Below are 23,203 nucleotides of genomic sequence, written 5' to 3'. Positions count from 1 at the left end.
CGCGACAGGTGGGCATCGGAGGGACTGGAGTGCATCATCACGCCCGGCAACCAAATTTTAATTTGATTTTATGTTTTAAAGTTTAATTTGTTTGAATTGCCGGTGTTTTTTAGTGTTCCCCTCCCCTTTTGTAGGGGGCACTTGGAGGAAAAAAAAAATATATATATATGATTTTAGTGCAAAAAACCCCCAACAACCCACAAAAAAAGGGCCTTGTAAATGTTTGGTGTGCCCCCCAGATCGGGGGGACACGATTTAAGGATTAATGTTTCAGTTTCCTCCCAAAAGAGTTCTGTGGACAAGCACTCCAAGATTCCTTTGTTCATCTACATTATTAAGTGGCCTACCAGTTAATGTGTATACCCTTTCCTTATTAGCCCTCCCCAAGTGCATTACCTCACATTTCTCTGAATTAAATTCCATTTGCCACTGCTCTGCCCACCTGACCAGTAGATTGATATCCTCCTGCAGAAATTATACATTCATGCCGTTTGTCCCAATCAGCTCAGGTTTATCATCCAGCCGAGCCCTAATTCTAATCCACGTCTGTATGTTACTGACAGGTTCTGAATTTAAATTTGAATGGTCACTTATTCGAAATCCAGGGACACAATACTTTAGGCGCTAAAGGGGTAAAGGGATGGCCAAGTTTGGGTCTTAAGCTGAAAGGTCGGTTTATCTCGGAATTAGCGAAGGTGCCATCTTGGTAAAGGAGTTGAAGCCAGCGCTAGGAATGGCCGCCCAGAGGATCGTTACGGGGCTGATTACCTGCGAGCGCTCATTAAACAGGCCACGTGGCGGCTGGCACTTGTGCTAACGGCCTCTTCTAACAGCGACCCGTTGACTGGGAGTAAACACGGCGTTGATGTCGATTTCAAGTGCTATTTAAAGGGATACTCACCATTTAAAGGGACGCTCACCATTTCATGCTCATTGCTGCTGGAGCTGTGTAGAGAACCTCTGAAACACATCGGGGACTGTCTGGGACACATGGTCAAGACTTCACCAACACTCTAGCAATAGTTATTCCAGAAATTCTCTGAGGACTTCCACCTAAAAAGAGTAAGTGCTGTGCTACTCCACCTTATTGGGTACCTTATAGGAGTCATTGCTGGGGCCACAGGGGATCAGTGTAAATAGTTGATGCCCCAACAATCTATGTGAATGACTTGGATGAGGGGACCGAGTGTAATGTAGCCAAATTTGCTGATGAATCAAAGATGGTTGGGAAAGCAAATTGTGGGGAGGACGCTCTACAAAGGGATACAGACAGGCTAAGTGAAACGGCAAAAATCTGGCATTTGGAGTTTAATGTGGGAAAATGTGTGGTAAAATAAAAAAGCAAATGATTATTTAAATGGGGAGAGATTACAAAATGCTGAGGTACAGTGGGATCTGGGGGCTCTTGTACATGAAACACAAAATGATAGAAACATAGAAAATAGGTGCAGGAGTAGGCCATTTGGCCCTTCAAGCCTGCACCGCCATTCAATGAGTTCATGACTGAACATGCAACTTCAGTACCCCATTCAGTACACCAAAGGGCAAAAAACGTTAGTGGGAGTTGTGTACAGACCTCCAAACAGGAGTAGTGATGTTGGGGAGGGCATTAAACATGAAATTAGGGGTGCGTGCAATAAAGGTGCAGCAGTTATAATGGGTGACTTTAATATGCACATAGATTGGGTTAACCAAACTGGAAGCAATACGGTGGAGGAGGATTTCCTGGAGTGCATAAGGGATGGTTTTTTAGACCAATATTTCGAGGAACCAACTAGGGGGGGCAGGCCATCTTGGACTGGGTGTTGTGTAATGAGAGAGGATTAATTAGCAATCTTGTTGTGCGAGGCCCCTTGGGGAAGAGTGACCATAATATGGTGGAATTCTGCATTAGGATGGAGAATGAAACAGTTAATTCAGAGACCATGGTCCAGAACTTAAAGAAGGGTAACTTTGAAGGTATGAGGCGTGAATTGGCTAGGATAGATTGGCGAATGATACTTAAGGGGTTGACTGAGGATGGGCAATGGCAGACATTTAGAGACCGCATGGATGAATTACAACAATTGTACATTCCTGTCTGGCATAAAAATAAAAAAGGGAAGGTGGCTCAACCGTGGCTATCAAGGGAAATCAGGGATAGTATTAAAGCCAAGGAAGTGGCATACAAATTGGCCAGAAATAGCAGCGAATCCGGGGACTGGAGAAATTTAGAACTCAGCAGAGGAGGACAAAGGGTTTGATTAGGGCAGGGAAAATGGAGTACGAGAAGAAGCTTGCAGGGAACATTAAGACGGATTGCAAAAGTTTCTATAGATATGTAAAGAGAAAAAGGTTAGTGAAGACAAACGTAGGTCCCCTGCAGTCACAATCAGGGGAAGTCATAACGGGGAACAAAGAAATGGCAGACCAATTGAACAAGTACTTTGGTTCGGTATTCACTGAGGAGGACACAAACAACCTTCCGGATATAAAAGGAGTCAGAGTGTCTAGTAAGGAGGAGGAACTGAGAGAAATCCTTATTAGTTGGGAAATTGTGTTGGGGAAATTGATGGGATTGAAGGCCGATAAATCCTCAGGGCCTGATGGACTGCATCCCAGAGTACTTAAGGAGGTGGCCTTGGAAATAGTGGATGCATTGACAGTCATTTTCCAACATTCCATTGACTCTGGATCAGTTCCTATGGAGTGGAGGGTAGCCAATTTAACACCACTTTTTAAAAAAGGAGGGAGAGAGATAACAGGGAATTATAGACCGGTCAGCCTGACATCGGTAGTGGGTAAAATGATGGAATCAATTATTAAGGATGTCATAGCAGTGCATTTGGAAAGAGGTGATATGATAGGTCCAAGTCAGCATGGATTTGTGAAAGGGAAATCATGCTTGACAAATCTTCTGGAATTTTTTGAGGATGTTTCCAGTAGAGTGGACAAGGGAGAACCAGTTGATGTGGTATATTTGGACTTTCAGAAGGCTTTCGACAAGGTCCCACACAAGAGATTAATGTGCAAAGTTAAAGCACATGGGATTGGGGGTAGTGTGCTGACATGGATTGAGAACTGGTTGCCAGACAGGAAGCAAAGAGTAGGAGTAAATGGAGACTTTTCAGAATGACAGGCAGTGACTAGTGGGGTAACGCAAGGTTCTGTGCTGGGGCCCCAGCTGTTTACACTCTACATTAATGATTTAGACGAGGGGATTAAATGTAGTATCTCCAAATTTGCGGATGACACTAAGTTGGGTGGCAGTGTGAGCTGCGAGGAGGATGCTATGAGGCTGCAGAGTGACTTGGATAGGTTAGGTGAGTGGGCAAATGCATGGCAGATGAAGTATAATGTGGATAAATGTGAGGTTATCCACTTTGGTGGTAAAAACAGAGAGACAGACTATTATCTGAATGGTGACAGATTAGGAAAAGGGGAGGTGCAAAGAGACCTGGGTGTCATGGTACATCGGTCATTGAAGGTTGGCATGCAGGTACAGCAGGCGGTTAAGAAAGCAAATGGCATGTTGGCCTTCATAGCGAGGGGATTTGAGTACAGGGGCAGGGAGGTGTTGCTACAGTTGTACAGGACCTTGGTGAGGCCACACCTGGAGTATTGTGTACAGTTTTGGTCTCCTAACCTGAGGAAGGACATTCTTGCTATTGAAGGAGTGCAGCAAAGGTTCACCAGACTGATTCCCGGGATGGCGGGACTGACCTATCAAGAAAGACTGGATCAACTGGGCTTGTATTCACTGGAGTTCAGAAGAATGAGAGGGGACCTCATAGAAACATTTAAAATTCTGATGGGGTTAGACAGGTTAGATGCAGGAAGAATGTTCCCAATGTTGGGGAAGTCCAGAACCAGGGGACACAGTCTAAGGATAAGGGGTAAGCCATTTAGGACCGAGATGAGGAGGAATTTTTTCACCCAGAGAGTGGTGAACCTGTGGATTCTCTACCAAAGAAAGTTGTTGAGGCCAATTCACTAAATATATTCAAAAAGGAGTTAGATGAAGTCCTTACTACTAGGGGGATCAAGGGGTATGGTGAGAAAGCAGGAATGGGGTACTGAAGTTGCATGTTCAGCCATGAACTCATTGAATGGCGGTGCAGGCTAGAAGGGCCGAATGGCCTACTCCTGCACCTATTTTCTATGTTTCTATGTTTCCTGCCTTCTCGCCATACCCCTTGATCCCCCCAGTAGTAAGGACCACATCTAACTCCAGGTACAGCAATGTACAGCAAGCAATCAGGAAGGCAAATGGAATGTTGGCCTTTATTGCAAGGGAGATAGAGTATAAAAGCAGAGAAGTCCTGCTACAACTGTGAAACCACACCTGGAGTACTGCGTACAGTTTTGGTCTCCGCATTTAAGGAGGGATATACTTGTATTGGAGGCAGTTCAGATAAGGTTCACGAGGTTGATTCCTGACTCGACCAGCTCCAATGGGCGGGCCACATTGTTCGCATGCCCGACACAAGACTCCCAAAGCAAGTGCTCTACTTGGAACTCCTGCATGGCAAGCGAGCCCCAGGTGGGCAGAGGAAACGTTTCAAGGATACCCTCAAAGCCTCCCTGATAAAATGCAACAGCCCTAAGTGGAGGAAGAGCATCCGGGAGGGAGCTGAGCTCCTCGAGTCTCGATGCGGAGAGCATGCAGAAAACAAGCGCAGACAGCGGAAGGAGCGTGCAGCAAACCAGACTCCCCACCCACTCTTTCCTTCAACCACTGTCTGTCCCACCTGTGACAGAGACTATAATTCCCGTATTGGACTGTTCAGTCACCTGAGAACTCACTTTTAGAGTGGGAGCAAGTCTTCCTCGATTTCGAGGGACTGCTTATGATGATGATGATTGTTGTGTATGGAGAAAGAGTCAGACTGAACACTGTGAGCTCAAAGTAAAGTGTGACCGTAGTCTTTTATTGCAGGTCTCCAGAGTGCCTCTCCAACCTGTGAAGCCTCCTTAAATACCTGTGCTGCCAAGGGATTATGGGATCCCTTGGGACTCCAGGGGATGAGCCCTCTGGTGGCTGTACAGAGTAAATACAAGTATACATATATAACAACACTCCCCCGCAAAGTCAATAGTATAACTAGTTACAATGTGAGTCAATCTGGGGCCCTTCTTGCCCTGGTTGATCGTCTCGGTGTGAAAGCTGGTGTTGTTGAATCATTTGCTGGGCCCTCGCTGGGCTACAGTGCAGCTGGCCTTGCTGGGCTGCCTGGTGTGTTGGGCCCTGCAGGGCTGCTGTGGATGATGGGTTCTGCTTCGTGGTCAACCGTGGTGTCAGTTGCCACTGGTGTGTATTTTGGGGGATCAAAAAAGGTGGGGTCCAAGGTGGGTTGCTCAGGATAGTCCGTGAATCTGAGTTTGATTTGGTCCAAGTGTTTCCAGTGAATGAGTCCATTTGAAAGTTTGACCTGAAACACCCTGCTCCCCTCTTTGGCCACGACAGTGCCAGGAAGCCACTTGGGACCTTGTACGTAATTTAATACAAATACAGGATCATTGATTTCAATCTCGTGTGACACATTTGCGCTATCATGGTATGCACTTTGTTGAAGCCGCCTGCTCTCTATACCTGTTCATGTAGATCAGGGTGAACTAATGAAAGCCTTGTCTTAAGAGCTCTTTTCATGAGAAGTTAAGCAGGTGGGATCCCAGTGAGTGAGTGGGGTCTCGTGCGGTAACTAAGCAGGACTTGGGGTTGGCGAGTCTGCAGTGAGCCTTCAGTTACCATCTTCAAGCCTTGCTTGATGGTTTGCACTGACTGACCATTGGACGCTGGTTTAAATGGGGCAGATGTGACATGTTTGATCCCGTTACGGGTCATGAATTCTTTGAACTCAGCACTGGTAAAACATGGCCCGTTGTCGCTCACATCAGGTAAGTCGTGTGTGGCAAACATGTCCGGCAGGCTTTCAGTAGTGTCAGCGGACGCGCTAGCCGACATTATCTCATATTCAATCCATTTGGAGTATGTGTCTACAACCACAAGGAACATTTTACCCAAGAACGGGCCTGCATAGTCGACGTGTACCCTAGACCACGGTTTGGAGGGCCAAAACCATAAACTTAGCAGCGCCTCCCTGGGTACATTGCTGTGCATGCAGTACTCTAAGTCCGCATTGATACCGGGCCACCACATGTGGGATCTGGCTATCGCTTTCATCATTACGATGCCTGGGTAGGTACTGTCGAGGTCATTGATGAAGGTGTCTCTGCCCTTTTTGGGGACCACTACTCGATTGCCCCACAGAAGGCAGTCTGCCTTGATAGACATTTCATTTTTGCGTCGCGAGAACGGCTTTATCTCTTCCTGAATTTCCACTGGGATACTGGACCAGCTCCCGTGAAGCACACAGCTATCAACTAGAGATAATAAGGGGTCCTGGCTTGTCCAGGTTTTGATCTGTTGGGCTGTGACGGGTGATTGCTCACTCTCAAATGCTTCCATAACCATGGCTAGATCTGCGGGCTGCGCCATTTCCACCCCCATGGTGGGCAATGGCAGCCTACTAAGAGCATCGGCACAGTTTTCTGTGCCTAGCCTGTGGCGGATGGTGTAGTTTTATGCGGACAACGTGAGCGCCCATCTTTGGATGCGGGTCGATGCGTTGGTATTTATCCCTTTACTCTCGGAAAACAGGGATATAAGTGGCTATGGTCAGTTTCCAATTCGAATTTTAGCCTAACCAGGTATTGATGCATTTTCTTTACCCCATAGACACACGCTAATGCTTCTTTCTCAATCATGTTGTAGGCTCTCTCAGCCTTACACAGACTCCTGGATGCATAAGCAACCGGTTGCAGTTTCCTGAAATTATTAGCTTGTTGCAATACACACCCAACACCATATGACGATGCATCATCTACTAATCTGAGGAAGGATGTTCTTGCGATTGAGGAGTGCAGCAAAGGTTCACCAGACTGATTCCCGGGATGGCTGGTCTGACATATGAGGAGAGAAGGGATCTCATAGAAACATATATAATTCTGACGGGACTGGACAGGTTAGATGCAGGAAGAATGTTCCCGATGTTGGGGAAGTCCAGATGCAGGGGACACAATCTAATGATAAGGGGTAGGCCATTTAGGACTGAGATGAGGAGAAACTTCTTCACTCAGAGAGTTGTTAACCTGTGGAATTCCCTGCCGCAGAGTTGTGGATGCCAGTTCGTTGGATATATTCAAGAGGGAGTTAGATGTGGCCCTTATGGCTAAAGGGATCAAGAGGTATGGAGAGAAAGCAGGAAAGGGGAACTGAGGTGAAAGATCAGCCATGATCTTATTGAATGGTGGTGCAGGCCCGAAGGGCCAAATGGTCTACTCCTGCACCTATTTTCTATGTTTCTATGTTTCTATCACATGCTATTACCAAATGCTTACATGGATCATACAACACAAGCAATTTGTTTGAGCGTAACAATTTTCTCATTTTTACAAAGGCATTTTCTTGGCTTTTGCCCCAAACCCATTCGTCTCCTTTTCATAGTAAGACATGTAGTGGTTCTAGCAGGGTGCTGAGACCTGGTAAGAAGTTACCAAAATAGTTCAGGAGTTCCAGAAATGACCGTAGCTCAGTGGCCTCGGTGCGTTCTCGATTGCCTCTGTCTTCGCGTTGGTGGACCTGATGCCGTCCGCCGCAATCCTCCTTCCCAGGAACTCCACTTCAGGTGCCAGGAAAATGCACTTCAAGCGTTTTAACCTGAGCCCCATGTGGTTGAGTTGACTAAGACCCTCCTCCAGGTTTTGCAGAGGCTCGACTGTGTTCTGACCTGTGACCAAGATGTCATCCTGCAAGACCACGGTGTGCGGGACCGACTTCAGTAAGCTTTCCATGTTTCTCTGGAATATCGCCACCGCCGATCGGATTTCAAATGGGCATCTGTTATAATGTTGATGCAGGTGAGGGCCTTCGATGATTCCTCCAGTTCCTGTGTCATGTAGGCTGAAGTCAGAACCAGCTTCGTGAACGTCTTTCCTCCCGCCAACGTTGCAAAGAGGTCATCGGTCTTTGGTAGTGGGTATTGGTCCTGCAGGGAGAAATGATTGATAGTTACTTTGTAATCGCCACAATTCTGACGGTGCCGTCTCCCTTGAGGACTGGGACGATAGGACTGGCCCACTCGTTGAACTCGATCGGGGAAATGAAGCCCTCTCGTTGCAGCCGGTCTAGCTCGATCTCTACCCTTTCTCTCATCATGTACGGTACTGCTCTCGCCTTGTGATTGATGGGTCGCACCCCCAGATCTGCACTTTGCTCCTTGGAATTTCCTTATGCCTGGTTCGAACAGCAAAGAAAATTTGTTTAAGACCTGGGCACACAAAGTGTCATCAGCGGGCGATAGCGCTCGGACATCATCCCAGTTCCAGCGTATCTTTCCCAGCCAGCTCCTGCCGAGCAGTGTGGGACCATCGCCCGGTACCACCCAGAGTGGTAGCTTGTGCACCGCTCCATTGTAGGAGACCTTTACAGTAGCACTGCCGATTACAGGAATCAGTTCTTTCGTGTAAGTCCTTAGTTTCGTGCGAACTGGAGTTAAGACTGCCTTGAGGCCTTGTTGCACCCCAACTTTCGAAAGTCTTTTTGCCCATGATGGACTGGCTCGCGCCCATGTCCAGCTCCATTGACACCGGGAGTCCATTTAGTTCAACATTCAGCATTATCGGGGGACAATTCGTGGTGAATGTGTGCACCCCATGTACCTCTGCCTCCTCTATCTGAGGCTCTTGTTCATCATGATCCTCCGTGAATCTGTCCTCCTCTGCAACATGGTGGTTTGCAGGTTTAACAGGCTTTGTAGCTTGCCTGCACACTTGTTGGAGGTGTCCCATTGTTCCACAGCCCTTGCAAATGTACTTTTTGAATTGGCATGATTGGAAACGATGATCACCCCCGCAGCGCCAACAAGGTGTTAATGGCCTTGCATTCATCATCTTGATGGTGGACTCTGAGATATCTGCGAAAGTGTAGATGCAGGTATGTGTGACCTGCCCTGTATGTTATGATTCAAAAACAACATCACTTGTTCACAGTACTTGTAGCAGCACTCGTGTGCTGAGAGATTTGCTTCGTAATGTCACTGGTGGCAATGAATGCCTGGGCTCTCGCTATGGCTTACTCAAGGCTGGGGTCTCTACAGTCAAAAGTTTGCGAAGTATGGTTTCGTGGCCAATGCCAAGTACGAAAAAGTCTCTGAGCATGTGCTCCAAATGTCCTTCAAATTCGCAATGTCCTGCAAGGCATCTTAGCTCAGCGACATAACTCGCCACTTCCTGGCCTTCAGACCTTTTGTAGGTGTAGAACTGGTACCTCGCCATCAGAACGCTTTCTTTCGGGTTCAAATGCTCTCGGACCAGTGCACAAATTGTCGTACGATTTCTCCGTGGGTTTCGCTGGAGTGAGCAGATTCTTTATGAGGCCATACGTTGGTGCCCCACAGACAATGAGGAGGATCGTCCTTCGTTTGGCAGCGCTCTCTTCCCCATATAGCTCATTGGCCACGAAGTATTGGTCGAGTCGCTCCACAAAAGTTTCCTAATTATCTCCCTCCGAGAATTTCTCCAGGATGCCCACTGTTCTCTGCATCTTTGGGTTCGCTATCTGTATCTCGTTGCCAGTTGTTGTGTATGGAGAAAGAGTCAGACTGAACACTGTGAGCTCAAAGTAAAGTGTAACCTTAGCCTTTTATTGCAGGTCTCCAGAGTGCCTCTCCAACCTGTGAAGCCTCCTTGAATACCTGTGCTTCCAAGGGATTATGGGATCCCTTGGGACTCCAGGGGATGAGCCCTCTGGTGGCTGTACAGAGTAAATACAAGTCCACATATATAACAATGATGATGATGATCTTATTAGCACAGCACCAATTTGGTGCCTGTTTTCACCCTTTTGCCAAAATAACACCCCAGGCAGTCCCAGTCACTCTACTCAGATTGAAAAAGGTCCATGGGGTTTAAAATGAGGAATTCACTTGGCGATTACTTGAAAGAAACATTCAATTTGAAAGGAAAATTGTTTTTTTTTTGTCTTATAATGTTCCTGAGAAGGGACTTGGGACATTTTACTACGTTAAAGGCACTATATAAATACAAGTTAATGTTGTTTGAAATTTCTACGAAGCAGTTTTTGTAGTCGTTCCTGGGATGTGGATGTCGCTGGCAAGGCCGGCATTTATTGCCCATCCCTAACTTCCCCTTGAGATGGTGGCGATGAGCCGCCTTCTTGAACCGCTGCAGTCCATGTGGGGAAGGTGCTCCCACAGTGCTGTTAGGGAGGGAGTTCCAGGATTGTGACCCAGCGACGATGAAGGAACGGCCGATATATTTCCCAGTCAGGATGGTGTGTAACTTGAAGGGGAATGTGGAGGTGATGGTGCTCCCTTGCACCTGCTGCCCTTGTCCTTCGAGGTGGCAGAGGTCGCGGGTTTGGGAGGTGCTGCCGAAGAAGCCTTGGCGAGTTTGCAGTGCAGGGGAAACGGGGGTGGGGACGGGAGAGGAGGAGTCAGGGTCCAGCGGTGGGGTCAGGTCCCGGGGTGGGGGTGAGGGCAGGTCCTGGGGGGGGGGGTTGTCCCTGGGGGGTCTGTGTGTGTGTCTGGGGGGGTGGGGCACAGGGCTTTGTTTGTCCCTGGGGATTGTGTGAGGATTGAGGGATTTGGAGTGAGCGAGCAGGCTGAGATGGCGGGGCCCTGGGGTGGGATAGGGAGCAGGGCCCGAGGGGGGGCGGGGGCGGAGGGGGCAGGGCCTTGGGGGAGAGAGGGCAAGGCCCAATCTGGTCACTAACAGAGGAGGGAGTGAGTTAACCGTCAGCTTTGCGATTACTGCTTTCAGTTGCACATCCTGACCATGATTAGCAAATCCAGCCAGTGACTGAGAATACTCAACTGTGAAGCAATTCCTCACTGCACACATCAACATCAGTGCCCTCAACCAGGCCAACATCCCCAGCATTGAAGTACTGACCACACTTGATCAGCTCCGCTGGGCAGGCCACATAGTTTACATGCCAGACACGAGACTCCCAAAGCAAGCGCTCTACTCGAACTCCTTCATGGCAAACGAGCCAAAGGTGGGCAGAGGAAACGTTACAAGGACACCCTCAAAGCCTCCCTGGTAAAGTGCAACATCCCCACCGACACCTGGGAGTCCCTGGTCAAAGACTGCCCGAAGTGGAGGAAGTGCATCCGGAAGGGCGCTGAGCACCTCGAGTCTCATCGCTGAGAACCTGAAGAGCGTGTGGCAAACCAGTCCCACCCACCCCTTCCTTCAATGACTGTCTGTCCCACCTGTGACAGGGACTGTGGCTCTCGTATTGGACTGTTCAGCCACCTAAGGACTAATTTTAAGAGTGGAAGCAAGTCTTCCTCGATTCCGAGGGACTGTCTATGATGATGATGATGACACACACATTGCTATAAATCCAATCTGTATCAGAACAATCCTCTTGTTGTTCAGGCAGTCTCTGGGTCTGTTGGTACATTGTGTGTAATACTCAGCACACAGGACTCACTGACCCCTGCACTGTTTACTGGCAGACTGGTCATTGGTCCCAGCGGCACAGGGAGGGGAGGTAGGTCAGCAGACAGAAGGTTAATGCGAGTCCAGCCAAGGCTCCGGGATCGCTGAGCCCCAGGCAGTGACTGAAACCGACCGATCGGCCCTTGCTCTGAGCCTCCGCTCCCTGCACCAGCCGCGGCTCACAGCGCAGCCCGGCCCGCGACACACGGGGGATCCATCCACACCGGGAGGTAGGGCTTTCATTCGCTCCGGATTTGTGTCTGGGGATCGGGCTTGTCCCTGGGGGTGGGGGGTGCTGTGTGTATCTCCCTGTGGGGAGGGGGGCTGTGTGCATCTCCCTGGGTGGGGCTGTGTGTATCTCTCTGGGGGGGGGGGGCTGTGTGTATCTCCCTGGGGGGAGAGGGAGGCTGTGTGTATCTCTCTGGGGGGGGCTGTGTGTATCTCTCGGGGGGGGGGGGGGCTGTGTGTATCTCCCTGGGGTGGGGGGGGGGGGGCTGTGTGTATCTCCCTGGGGGGGGAGGGGGGGCTGTGTGTATCTCCCTGGGTGGGGCTGTGTGTATCTCTCTGGGGGGGGCTGTGTGTATCTCCCTGGGGGGAGAGGGGGGCTGTGTGTATCTCTCTGGGGGGGGGGGGGGGCTGTGTGTATCTCTCTGGGGGGGCTGTGTGTATCTCTCTGGGGGGGGGGGGCTGTGTGTATCTCCCTGGGTGGGGCTCATGTGTATCTCTCTTGGGGGGGGGGGGGCTGTGTGTTTCTCTTTGGGGGGGGGGGGCTGTGTGTATCTCCCTGGGGGGAGAGGGGGGCTGTGTGTATCTCCCTGGGGGGAGAGGGGGGCTGTGTGTATCTCTCTGGGGTGGGGGGGGGGGGCGGCTGTGTGTATCTCCCTGGGGGGGAGGGGGGGCTGTGTGTATCTCCCTGGGTGGGGCTGTGTGTATCTCTCTGGTGGGGGGGTTGTGTGTATCTCCCTGGGGGGAGAGGGGGGCTGTGTGTATCTCTCTGGGGGGGGGGCTGTGTGTATCTCTCTGGGGGGGCTGTGTGTATCTCTCTGGGGGGGGGGGGGGGCTGTGTGTATCTCCCTGGGTGGGGCTGTGTGTTTCTCTCTGGGGGGGGGGGGGCTGTGTGTATCTCCCTGGGGGGAGAGGGGGGCTGTGTGTATCTCCCTGGGGGGAGAGGGGGGCTGTGTGTATCTCCCTGGGGGGAGAGGGGGACTGTGTGTATCTCTCTGGGGGGGCTGTGTGTATCTCTCTCTGGGGGGGGGGCTGTGTGTATCTCCCTGGGGTGGGGGGGGGCGGCTGTGTGTATTTCCCTGGGGGGGGGGGGTTGTGTGTATCTCCCTGGGGGGAGGGGGGCTGTGTGTATCTCCCTGGGGGGGGGGGGGCTGTGTGTATCTCCCTGGGGGGGGCTGTGTGTATCTCCCTGGGGGGGGCTGTGTGTATCTCCCTGGGAGGGGGGGGCTGTGTGTATCTCCCTGGGGGGAGGGGTGGCTGTGTGTATCTCCCTGGGGGGAGGGGTGGCTGTGTGTATCTCCCTGGGGGGAGGGGTGGCTGTGTGCATCTCCCAGGGGGGAGGGGGGCTGTGTATATTTCCCTGGGGGGGGGGGCTGTGTGTATCTCCCTGGGGTGCTGTGTGTATCTCCCTGGGGGGGGGGGGGTCTGTGTGTATCTCCCTGGAGGGGGGGGGGCAAGGGGGGCTGTGTGTATCTCCCTGGGGGGGGGGGGGGGCTGTGTGTATCTCCCTGGGGGGGTGGGAGGGAGGCTGTGTGTATCTCCCTGGGGGGGGGGGGGGGGGAGGGGGGGAGGCTGTGTGTATCTCCCTGAGGGGAGGGGGCGCTGTGTGTATCTCCCTGGGGGGGAGGGGGCTGTGTATATCTCGCTGGGCGGGGTGAGGAGGGCTGTGTGTATCTCCCTGGGGGAGGCTGTGTGTATCTCCCTGGGGGGGGAGGAAAGGGGGGCTGTGTGTATCTCCCTGGAGGGGGGGGGGCAAGGGGGGCTGTGTGTATCTCCCTGGGGGGGGGGGGGGCTGTGTGTATCTCCCTGGGGGGGGGGGGGGCTGTGTGTATCTCCCTGGGGGGGTGGGAGGGAGGCTGTGTGTATCTCCCTGGAGGGGGGGGCAAGGGGGGCTGTGTGTATCTCCCTGGGGGGGGAGGGGGCTGTGTATATCTCGCTGGGCGGGGTGAGGAGGGCTGTGTGTATCTCCCTGGGGGAGGCTGTGTGTATCTCCCTGGGGGGGGAGGAAAGGGGGGCTGTGTGTATCTCCCTGGGGGGGGGGGGGGAGGAAAGGGGGGCTGTGTGTATCTCCCTGGAGGGAGGGGGCTGTGTGTATCTCCCTGGGGAGGGGGGGGGGGGGGGGAGACTGTGTGTCTGTCCCTGGGGAGGGGGGGGGAGAGACTGTGTGTCCCTGGGGAGGTTGGGGGGGGGGGCTGTGTGTATCTCCCTGGGGGGGGAGGGGGGCCTGTGTGTGTCCCTGGGGATTGTGTGAGGAACGAGGGATTCGGAGCGAGTAGGCTCGGTATACAGTGGCGATGCTGTGCTCAATCTCGGGCCCTGTTACTGTGATAAACCTGGCTGGAGCTCAGCACGGCGATTAGCAACGGGGCTTAGGCTCAGCTCAGCCACCACATGGAATTATTTATGTGTCAGCTGTGGCTCAGTGGGGAACACTTCGCCTCAGAGTCAGCACGTTGTGGGTTCATGTCTCACTCCAGGAACTTGAGCACATAATCCGGTCTTGCACTCCAGTGCAGAGCTGAGGGAGTGCCGCACTGTCGGAGGTGCCATCTTTTGGATGAGATGTTAAACCGAGGCCCCTTCCGTTCTGTCAGGTGGACGTAAAAGATCCCAGGGCACTATTTCGAAGAAGAGCAGGGGAGTTCTCGCCGGTGTCCCGGGGCCAATATTTATCCTTCAATCAGCATAACACAAACAAAATTATCTTGTCATTATCACATTGCTGTTTGTGGGAGCTTGCTGTGCGGGATTCACCCGGGACAGACTGGGTCACACTGACCTGACCCGGGACAGACCGGGTCGCACTGACCCGGGACAGACTGGGCTACATTGACCCGGGACAGACTGGGTCGCACTGACCCGACCCGGGACAGAGTGGGTCGCACTGACCCGGGACAGACTGGGCTACATTGACCCGGGACAGACTGGGTCGCACTGACCCGACCCGGGACAGACTGGGTCGCACTGACCCGGGACAGACCGGGCACTGACCTGACCCGGGGCAGACTGGGTCGCACTGACCTGACCCGGGACAGACTGGGTCGCACTGACCCGGGTCAGACTGGGTCGCACTGACCCGGGACAGACCGGGCACTGACCTGACCCGGGGCAGACTGGGTCGCACTGACCCGACCCGGGACAGACTGGGTCGCACTGACCTGACCCGGGACTGACTGGGTCGCACTGACCTGACCCGGGACAGACTGGGTCGCACTGACCTGACCCGGGACAGACTGGGTCGCACTGACCTGACCCGGGACAGACTGGGTCGCACTGACCCGGGTCAGACTGGGTCGCACTGACCTGACCCGGGACAGACTGGGTCGCACTGACCCGGGTCAGACTGGGTCGCACTGACCTGGGACAGATCGGGCACTGACCTGACCCGGGGCAGACTGGGTGGCACTGACCTGACCCGGGGCAGACTGGGTCGCACTGACCCGACCCGGGACAGACTGGGTCGCACTGACCTGACCCGGGACAGACCTGGTCGCACTGACCCGACCCGGGACAGACTGGGTCGCACTGACCCGGGACAGACTGGGTCGCACTGACCCGGGACAGACTGGGTCGCACTGACCCGACTCGGGACAGACTGGGTCGCACTGACCCGACTCGGGACAGACTGGGTCGCACTGACCCGACCCAGGACAGACTGGGTCGCACTGACCCGGGACAGACTGGGTCGCACTGACCCGGGACATACTGGGTCGCACTGACCCGGGACAGACTGGGTCGCACTGACCCGGGACAGACTGGCTCGCACTGACCCGGGACAGACCCGGGTCGCACTGACCCGACCCAGGACAGACTGGGTCGCACTGACCCGACCCGGGACAGATTGGGTCGCACTGACCCGGGACAGAACAGGGTCGCACTGACCCGGGACAGACCGGGTCGCACTGACCCGACCCGGGACAGACCCGGGTCGCACTGACCCGACCCGGGACAGACCCGGGTCGCACTGACCCGACCCGGGACAGACCCGTGTCGCACTGACCCGACCCGGGACAGACCCGGGTCGCACTGACCCGGGACAGACTGGGTCGCGCTGACCCGGGTGTTAATAGTGGGGAATGAACAACAATAACTTGCATTGATATAGCGCCTTTTATGCAGTAAAATGCCCCGAGACGCTTGACAGGACCGTTAGCAAACAAACTGTGACCCCGAGCCACGGGGAGATATTCGGGCAGGGGATCGAACACTTGGTCGCAGAAGTAGAGAACGACTTGCTTTTATGAAGCAACTTTCACAACCTCAGAATGACCCAAAGTGCTTTACCTGCAATGGAGCGCTCATTAATCACAGTTAGTATTGATTCATTCAAATATTATCAGATAGATTTTGTTCAGCGAATGGCATTTTGGGATGCAGTGTAGGAGCATAGAAACATAGAAACATAGAAAATAGGTGCAGGAGCAGGCCATTCAGCCCTTCTAGCCTGCACCGCCATTTGAGACATGACTTGAGGGGAGTGTAGCGTGTTCAGGAGGGACAGGGACTGTTGTCCTGTGATTCCCAAAGCTTTCCCCCACTGGGAGTTCCTCACCTCGTGTCTGGGTCTGTTCTACACTCACTGATAGAGGCTGGTCGCTGGGATTAGCAGCACCTCCATCATCGTTGTATCCTGCCACTAGCAGGATGGCAGACGGCCAACGAGATGTACTTCGGCCTTTCTGTGTAGGACGTGCTTATTTGTAACACCTAAAGCTCTGATTGGGTCCCCTTGATCACATGACCTGATTGCTGATGTTAATATGGATTCTTTTTCCCTCAATCTGTTTCAGCGAATACACTGACACACGAACACCTTGCTGCCTTTTCTGTAAAAGACCTTTATTGAAGATTCTCCGGCCGGGACTTGTCAAGACAAAGGAACACTCTCTGTCAGAGCCTGTTTACCTTCCTCTGGACAAGCCCCTTTACACGTGAAAACACAGCATTTAAACATTTTCAAAACATAACACATTTGATTAGCACTTGGTCTATCCACTCCCTTTCTTCCTCCCCCCCCGAATATGTCCAATGGCAGGCGAGGAAGTCTCCTAATTAGGGCTGGCCCCGAGGTCAGCTTGTTTATAGCTTCATTAAATTCTCCTTCCTTATCAGTAAAAACCATTACGTTACCCTCTCCTATCCGTGATTGCTTTTTCTTTCCCGTGACCCGTGTTTAACCTCAACTCTCAGTAACCCCTTTTTTTTCCTGTTGATTCTGCAGTTGTCTGCATCTTGACATTTCTTTAGCTATTTTCCCATGATTCCCTATCTCCATCCCTCTGCCACATTCACAATTCTTCTGTACACATTCTCACTGATTGGTCCCCTGGAGAATAAGACACACCCAGCAGTTTCTCTGGAATGTATAATTAGAATCGCCCTGACTTTGCAAAGTGTAATTCGTGCCATTGTGACTGCCGACTCCAGTCAAGCCAGAGCTCACTTGGTACAGACAGGCCTTGCTCTCACGGATTAAGATCTTTTCCACCCCGAAACAAATTTCTGCCCAATGTCTCTCTCTCTCTCTCTCTCTCTCTCTCCTCTTCCCCACCCCCGGTATGTGTCTGTCTCTCTCCCTCTCCCTCCCCCACCTCCATTTCCTCTCTCAGAAGGCTGGGAAAGTGTTTGTGTATATAATCATAGCGATCTTCCATGCAAAAATCCGGGAGATAACCAAGACTTTTGGCGGCCTCATTACAAAATTGGGTAAGTGAGAGGAAACAGAGAGTAGTGGTGAAGGGTTGTTTTTCGGACTGGAGGAAGGTATACAGTGGTGTTCCCCAGGGGTCGGTACTGGGACCACTGCTTTTCTTGATGTACATTAATGACCTGGACTTGGGTGTATAGGGCACAATTTCAAAATTTTCAGATGACGCAAAACTTGAGCATAGAGCAATCAGTGAGGGGCAAGACATAAACAGGCTGGTAAAATGGGCGGAGACGTGGCAGGTGAAATTTAACGCAGATACATTTTGGTAAAAGAATGAGGAGAAGACATATAAACTAAATGGTACAATCCTAAAGGTTATGCACAAACAGAGAGAGACCTGTGTGCATAAATCATTGAAGGCGGTGCAGGCTAGAAGGGCCGAATGGCCTACTCCTGCACCTATTTTCTATGTTTCTATGTTTCTAAGGTGGCAGGACAGGTTGAGAAAGCGGTTAAAAAGGCTTACGGGAGGTATAGAGTACAAAAGTGTGGAAATTATGAAGCTGGTTCAGCCCTAGCTTGGAGTACTGTGTCCAATTCTAGGCCCCGCACTTTAGGAAGGATGATGAAGCCTCAGAGAGGGGCAGGAAAGATTGACGAGAATGGTTCCAAGGATGAGGGACTTCAGTTACGTGGATAGACGGGAGAAGCTGGGGTTGTTCTCCTTGGAGCAGAGAAGGTTGAGAGAAGATTTGATCGAGGTGTTCAAAATCACGAGAGTAGATAGAGAGAAACTGTTCCCATTGGTGGAAGGGTCGGGAACCAGAGGACACAGATTTAAGGCGATTGGCAGAAGAACCAAAGGCGACACGAGGAAAAACTTTTTTACGCGAGTGGTTAGGTTCTGGAATGCACGGCCTGACAGGGTGGTGGAGGCAGACTCAATCGCGGCTTTCAAAAGGGAGTTGGATAAGTGCCTGAAGGTAAACCATTTGCAGGGCTCCGGGGAAAGGGTGGGGGAGGGGGACTGGCTGAGAGCCGGCACGGGCTCGACGGGCCGAATGGCCTTCCGTGCTGTGACCATTCTATGATTCTATGAGGCGGTAATTGCCTGGTGCCGTGGCGGTAAAATCGACATTGATGTTGCGCCGGCTCAGAATTGGCCTCTTTAACGAATAAAAATGCTGCTTGCGGTAACCATGCGTTGTTGCTTCATTCATGTGCTGTGACGCGCGCAGTGCCGCGCTCCGCACATCAGAGCATCGCTGTCACACTGCGTTGTGCTGTGTCGTCCCACGGTGGGCCGCTGCGACCTGAGCGATTTCAGTGCTGCCCACTGGGCCAATAGGGTGGGTCTCGCCCGGGCCAGCGGCCTGGCACCCAGCAGCCGCCATTGACGGGCCGTCTGAAAATTCGTCCGATATAAAAAAGATGGCGGCCGCTGCGGCGCCACCTCCCCTTTCAGGGCGGCCGGGGCGCCTCAGCCTCTCGCACCGGAAGCAGTCCTCGCTCCACCGGGGCAAGTTCCCCCGCGGGGCGCAAAGGGGTCGGCGTCATCAATGATCTGGACTTGAATGTAGGGGGTATGATTAAGAAGTTTGCAGATGATACTAAAATCGGCCGTGTGGTTGATAATGAAGAAAGCTGCGGACTGCAGGAAGATATCAATCAACTGGTCAGGTGGGCAGAACAGTGACCAATGGAATTCAATCTGGAGAAGTGTGAGGTAATGCATTTGGGGAGGGCAACAAGGAAAGGGAATACACATTAAATGGTAAGACACTGAGGAGTGTAGAGGAACAAAGGGACCTTGGAGTGCATGTCCACAGATCCCTGAAGGTAGCAGGCCAGGTACGTAAGGTGGTTAAAAAGACATGCTTGCCTTTATTAGCTCAGGCATAGAATACAAGAGCAGGGGGGTTTTTATGCTTGAACTGTATAAACACTGGTTAGGCCACAGCTGGAGTACTGTGTATAGTTCTGGTCACCACATTACAGGAAGGACATGATTGCACTGGAGAGGGTACAGAGGAGATTTACGAGGATGTTGCCGGGAGTGGACAATCTTAGCTATGAGGACAGATTGGATAGGCTGGGTTTGTTTTCCTTGGAACAGAGGAGGCTGAGGGGAGACCTCATTGAGGTGTATAAAATTATGAGGGGCCTGGATATAGTGGATAGAAAGGGCCTATTTCCCTTAGCAGAGGGGTCAACAACCATGGGCCATAAATTTAAAGTAATTGTTAGAAGGTTCCAAGGGGATTTGAGGGGAGGCTTCTTCATGCAGAGGATGGTAGGGGTCTGGAACTCACTGCCTGAAAGGGTGGTAGAGGCAGAAACCTTCACCACATTTAAAAAGTACTTGGATGTGCACCTGGAGTGCTGCAACCTACAGGGCTACGGACCTAGAGCTGGAAAGTGGGATTAGGCTGGATAGCTCTTTGTCGGCCGGCGCGGACACAATGGGCCGAAATGGCCTCCTTCCCTGCTGTAAATTTCTATCATTCTATGATTTGACGGAGGCGTGTCTGCGGACAGAGGAGGCGTGTCTGCGGACAGAGGAGGCGTGTCTGCGGACAGAGGAGGCATGTCTACGAACAGAGGAGGCGTGTCTGCGGACGGAGGAGGCGTGTGCGGACGGGGTGGCGTGTGCGGACGGGGAGGCGTGTCTGCGGACGGGGAGGCGTGTCTGCGGACGGGGACGTGTCTGCGGACAGAGGAGGCGTGTCTGCGGACGGGGAGGCGTGTCTGCGGACGGGGAGGCGTGTCTGCGGACGGGGACGTGTCTGCGGACGGGGAGGCGTGTCTGCGGACAGAGTAGGCGTGTCTGCGGACGGAGACGTGTCTGCGGACGGAGGGGTGTCTGCGGACGGAGGGGTGTCTGCGGACGGAGGGGTGTCTGCGGACGGGGACGTGTCTGCGGACGGGGAGGCGTCTGCGGACGGGAAGGCGTGTCTGCGGACGGGGAGGTGTCTGCGGACGGGGACGAGTCTGCGGACGGGGAGGCGTCTGTGGACGGGGAGGCGTGTCTGCGGACGGGGACGTGTCTGCGGACAGAGGAGGCGTGTCTGCGGACAGAGGAGGCGTGTCTGCGGACGGGGATGTGTCTGCGGACGGGGAGGCGTGTCTGCGGACGGGGAGGCGTGTCTGCGGACGGGGAGGCGTGTCTGCGGACGGAGGAGGCGTGTCTGCGGACGGAGGAGGCGTGTCTGCGGACGGAGGAGGCGTGTCTGCGGACAGAGGAGGCGTGTCTGCGGACGGGGAGGCGTGTCTGCGGACGGGGAGGCGTGTCTGCGGACGGGGAGGCGTGTCTGCGGACGGAGGAGGCGTGTCTGCGGACGGAGGAGGCGTGTCTGCGGACGGGGATGTGTCTGCGGACGGGGAGGCGTGTCTGCGGACGGGGAGGCGTGTCTGCGGACGGGGACGTGTCTGCGGACAGAGGAGGCGTGTCTGCGGACAGAGGAGGCGTGTCTGCGGACAGAGGAGGCGTGTCTGCGGACGGGGATGTGTCTGCGGACGGGGAGGCGTGTCTGCGGACGGGGAGGCGTGTCTGCGGACGGAGGAGGCGTGTCTGCGGACGGAGGAGGCGTGTCTGCGGACGGGGAGGCGTGTCTGCGGACGGAGGAGGCGTGTCTGCGGACGGGGAGGCGTGTGCGGACGGGGACGAGTCTGCGGACGGGGAGGCGTGTGCGGACGGGGAGGCGTGTGCGGACGGGGACGAGTCTGCGGACGGGGACGAGTCTGCGGACGGGGACGTGTCTGCGGACGGAGACGTGTCTGCGGACGGGGACGTGTCTGCGGACAGAGGAGGCGAGTCTGTGGACGGGGACGTGTCTGCGGACGGGGAGGCGTGTCTGCGGACGGGGACGTGTCTGTGGACGGGGAGGCGTGTCTGCGGACGGGGAGGCGTGTCTGCGGACGGGGAGGCGTCTGCGGACGGAGGCGTGTCTGCGGACAGAGTGTCTCACTGCCCTGACCCTGGGTTTCCACCGTGGGTAGTAGGGGTCAATGAATTGCATTGTTTGGTTTTTTTTTTATTTATTATTTTTATAATTTGGTGTGATTTGTAAAAGTTATAAAATTGTTTGAAAACTTTAGTTTAGTTTTACCGATGATTTTATTGAATGAGTTGTATTTGCTCAGTGTTTCTCCTTGTGTTCAATACTATAGAAATGTCACAGATGTAACTTTTATTTAAACAGTTCTGATGTTTAAATCTTTCTATTCTTTTGTGTTCATTTTTTAATTTATAAATTATGTTATTTATTTCACTATAAACTCAGTCAGTTTATTTTTATTGGGGGCTCAGTGATACTGAGACACTGAACTGTGGCAAATGTCACGTGATTAAATGTCACATGGTGAAACCAGTTGATGAGCCAAATTGCTGTGTTCCTGTCTCCCCGACTGCCTCTGCCCCGGTGCTCCTACGCCCTGCCAGAGGACTGGCACAACCGATGCGTCACCACGAGAGCTGTTGGCGCTTCGAACCCGGGTGCTGGTGGTGCCGGGCCCTGCAGCTTGTCAGAATGCACCCGACACTCTGTCAGCTTCGCCGTGTTGAATGTTGCCCTTCATCTCGGGGGCTGGAATTCAAATGGGAGGGTGGTATGTTACAGTTGTCTCCTTCTTAGGCAGTCCCTCGTATCGAGGATGACCCGCTTCCACCAAAAAGGGATGAGTTCACAGGTGTTTCAATGAAGGACCTGATATTCGGGATCTCGAACTACATCCTGAAGGGTGGAAGATGCCTTTGGGTGGATTTTTTTAACGTGGGGTGACCGTTGCACACCAGCCACCACACGGGCTTGACAGAGCTAGGTGTTGGTCCAGTGGCAAGGGTTAACCAGGACGACTGGAGACCTGCTCTGCTGTATGGATCTACTGCGTACACATATCGCAGTGTGGACTGGGCCCGTGCTGCCCCTGGACCTGTCGGCTCTCACGGGCCCCGATCACATCGCTCTACAATCCCTCGCCGCCCCTTCGCCCTGACCTCGCTCCAATTGCCCATGCTCCAATTAGCGACCTGGATTTGGTGACGTCCTCTTCACAGCCGTCCCCCTCCCAGACCGACTCGCGCTGGACCTTGCAGTGACATGGAACTTTTATGGCTCCGACCTGCCGCAGGCAGTTGTCGAAAGCTGTGGGTAAGCCCCATCTGGAGCACTGCGTTCAGTGCTGGGCGTTTCAGGAAAGATACGTGGGCCTTGGAGGGGATGGGGGACAGGTTCCCAGAATGATACCAGGGCTAAAAGGGTTACATTACGAGAGCAGGTTGCATAGACTAGCCTTGTATTCCCTCGAGTTTAGAAGATTAAAAAGTGACCTAATCGAAGTGTTTAAGTTGTTTAAAGCATTTGATAGAGAGAAACTATTTCCTCCAGTCAGGGAGTCCAGAACAAAGGGGAATATCCTTAACATCAGAGTGAAACAAAGGCTAGTGCAAATCTGGAACTCTCTCCCTCAAAAAGTTGTGGAAGCTGGGGCTCAAATGGAGCTTTCATGACAGTAATGGATAGATTTATGTTGAGCAAGGGTATCGGAGGGTATGGAACAAGGGCGGGTAAATGAAGTCAATTAAATCAGGCCTGAGGGGCTGAATGGGCCGCCTCTTGTTCCTATGTAACAGGATCGAGGGGCTGAATGGCCACCTCCTGTTCAGGGGCTGAATGGGCCGCCTCCTGTTCCTGTGGAACAGGCTCGAGGGGTTGAATGAACCTCCTCCTGTTCCTGTGTAACAGGCTCAAGGGGGTGAATGGCCTCCTCCTGTTCCTGTGTAACTGGCTCGAGGGGCTGAATGGCCACCTCCTGTTCAGG

The 23,203-nt window shown here is 53.0% G+C and overlaps 1 protein-coding gene across 6 annotated transcripts in view; it reads left to right on the top strand.

Moving 5' to 3' along the window:
- The window catches only part of pltp (phospholipid transfer protein), a 132,619-nt gene that overhangs the window by 15,307 nt on the left and 94,109 nt on the right, over window positions 1-23,203 (top strand). For 3 of the 6 annotated variants that reach the window (XM_070895911.1, XM_070895905.1, XM_070895910.1), the window contains exon 1: window positions 11,450-11,738. The exons of the other annotated variants lie outside the window; for them this stretch is intronic. The gene's annotated coding sequence lies outside the window, so the exon portion shown is untranslated. Of the gene's footprint in view, window positions 1-11,449; window positions 11,739-23,203 lie in introns of those variants that run through there. 6 annotated transcript variants of the gene reach the window in all.

Source organism: Pristiophorus japonicus, chromosome 12, assembly GCF_044704955.1.
Source record: "Pristiophorus japonicus isolate sPriJap1 chromosome 12, sPriJap1.hap1, whole genome shotgun sequence".
Taxonomy (NCBI): domain Eukaryota; kingdom Metazoa; phylum Chordata; class Chondrichthyes; family Pristiophoridae; genus Pristiophorus; species Pristiophorus japonicus.
The sequence above is the reverse complement of the archived record's forward strand: the minus strand, read 5'-3'. Positions and strand labels throughout refer to the sequence as shown.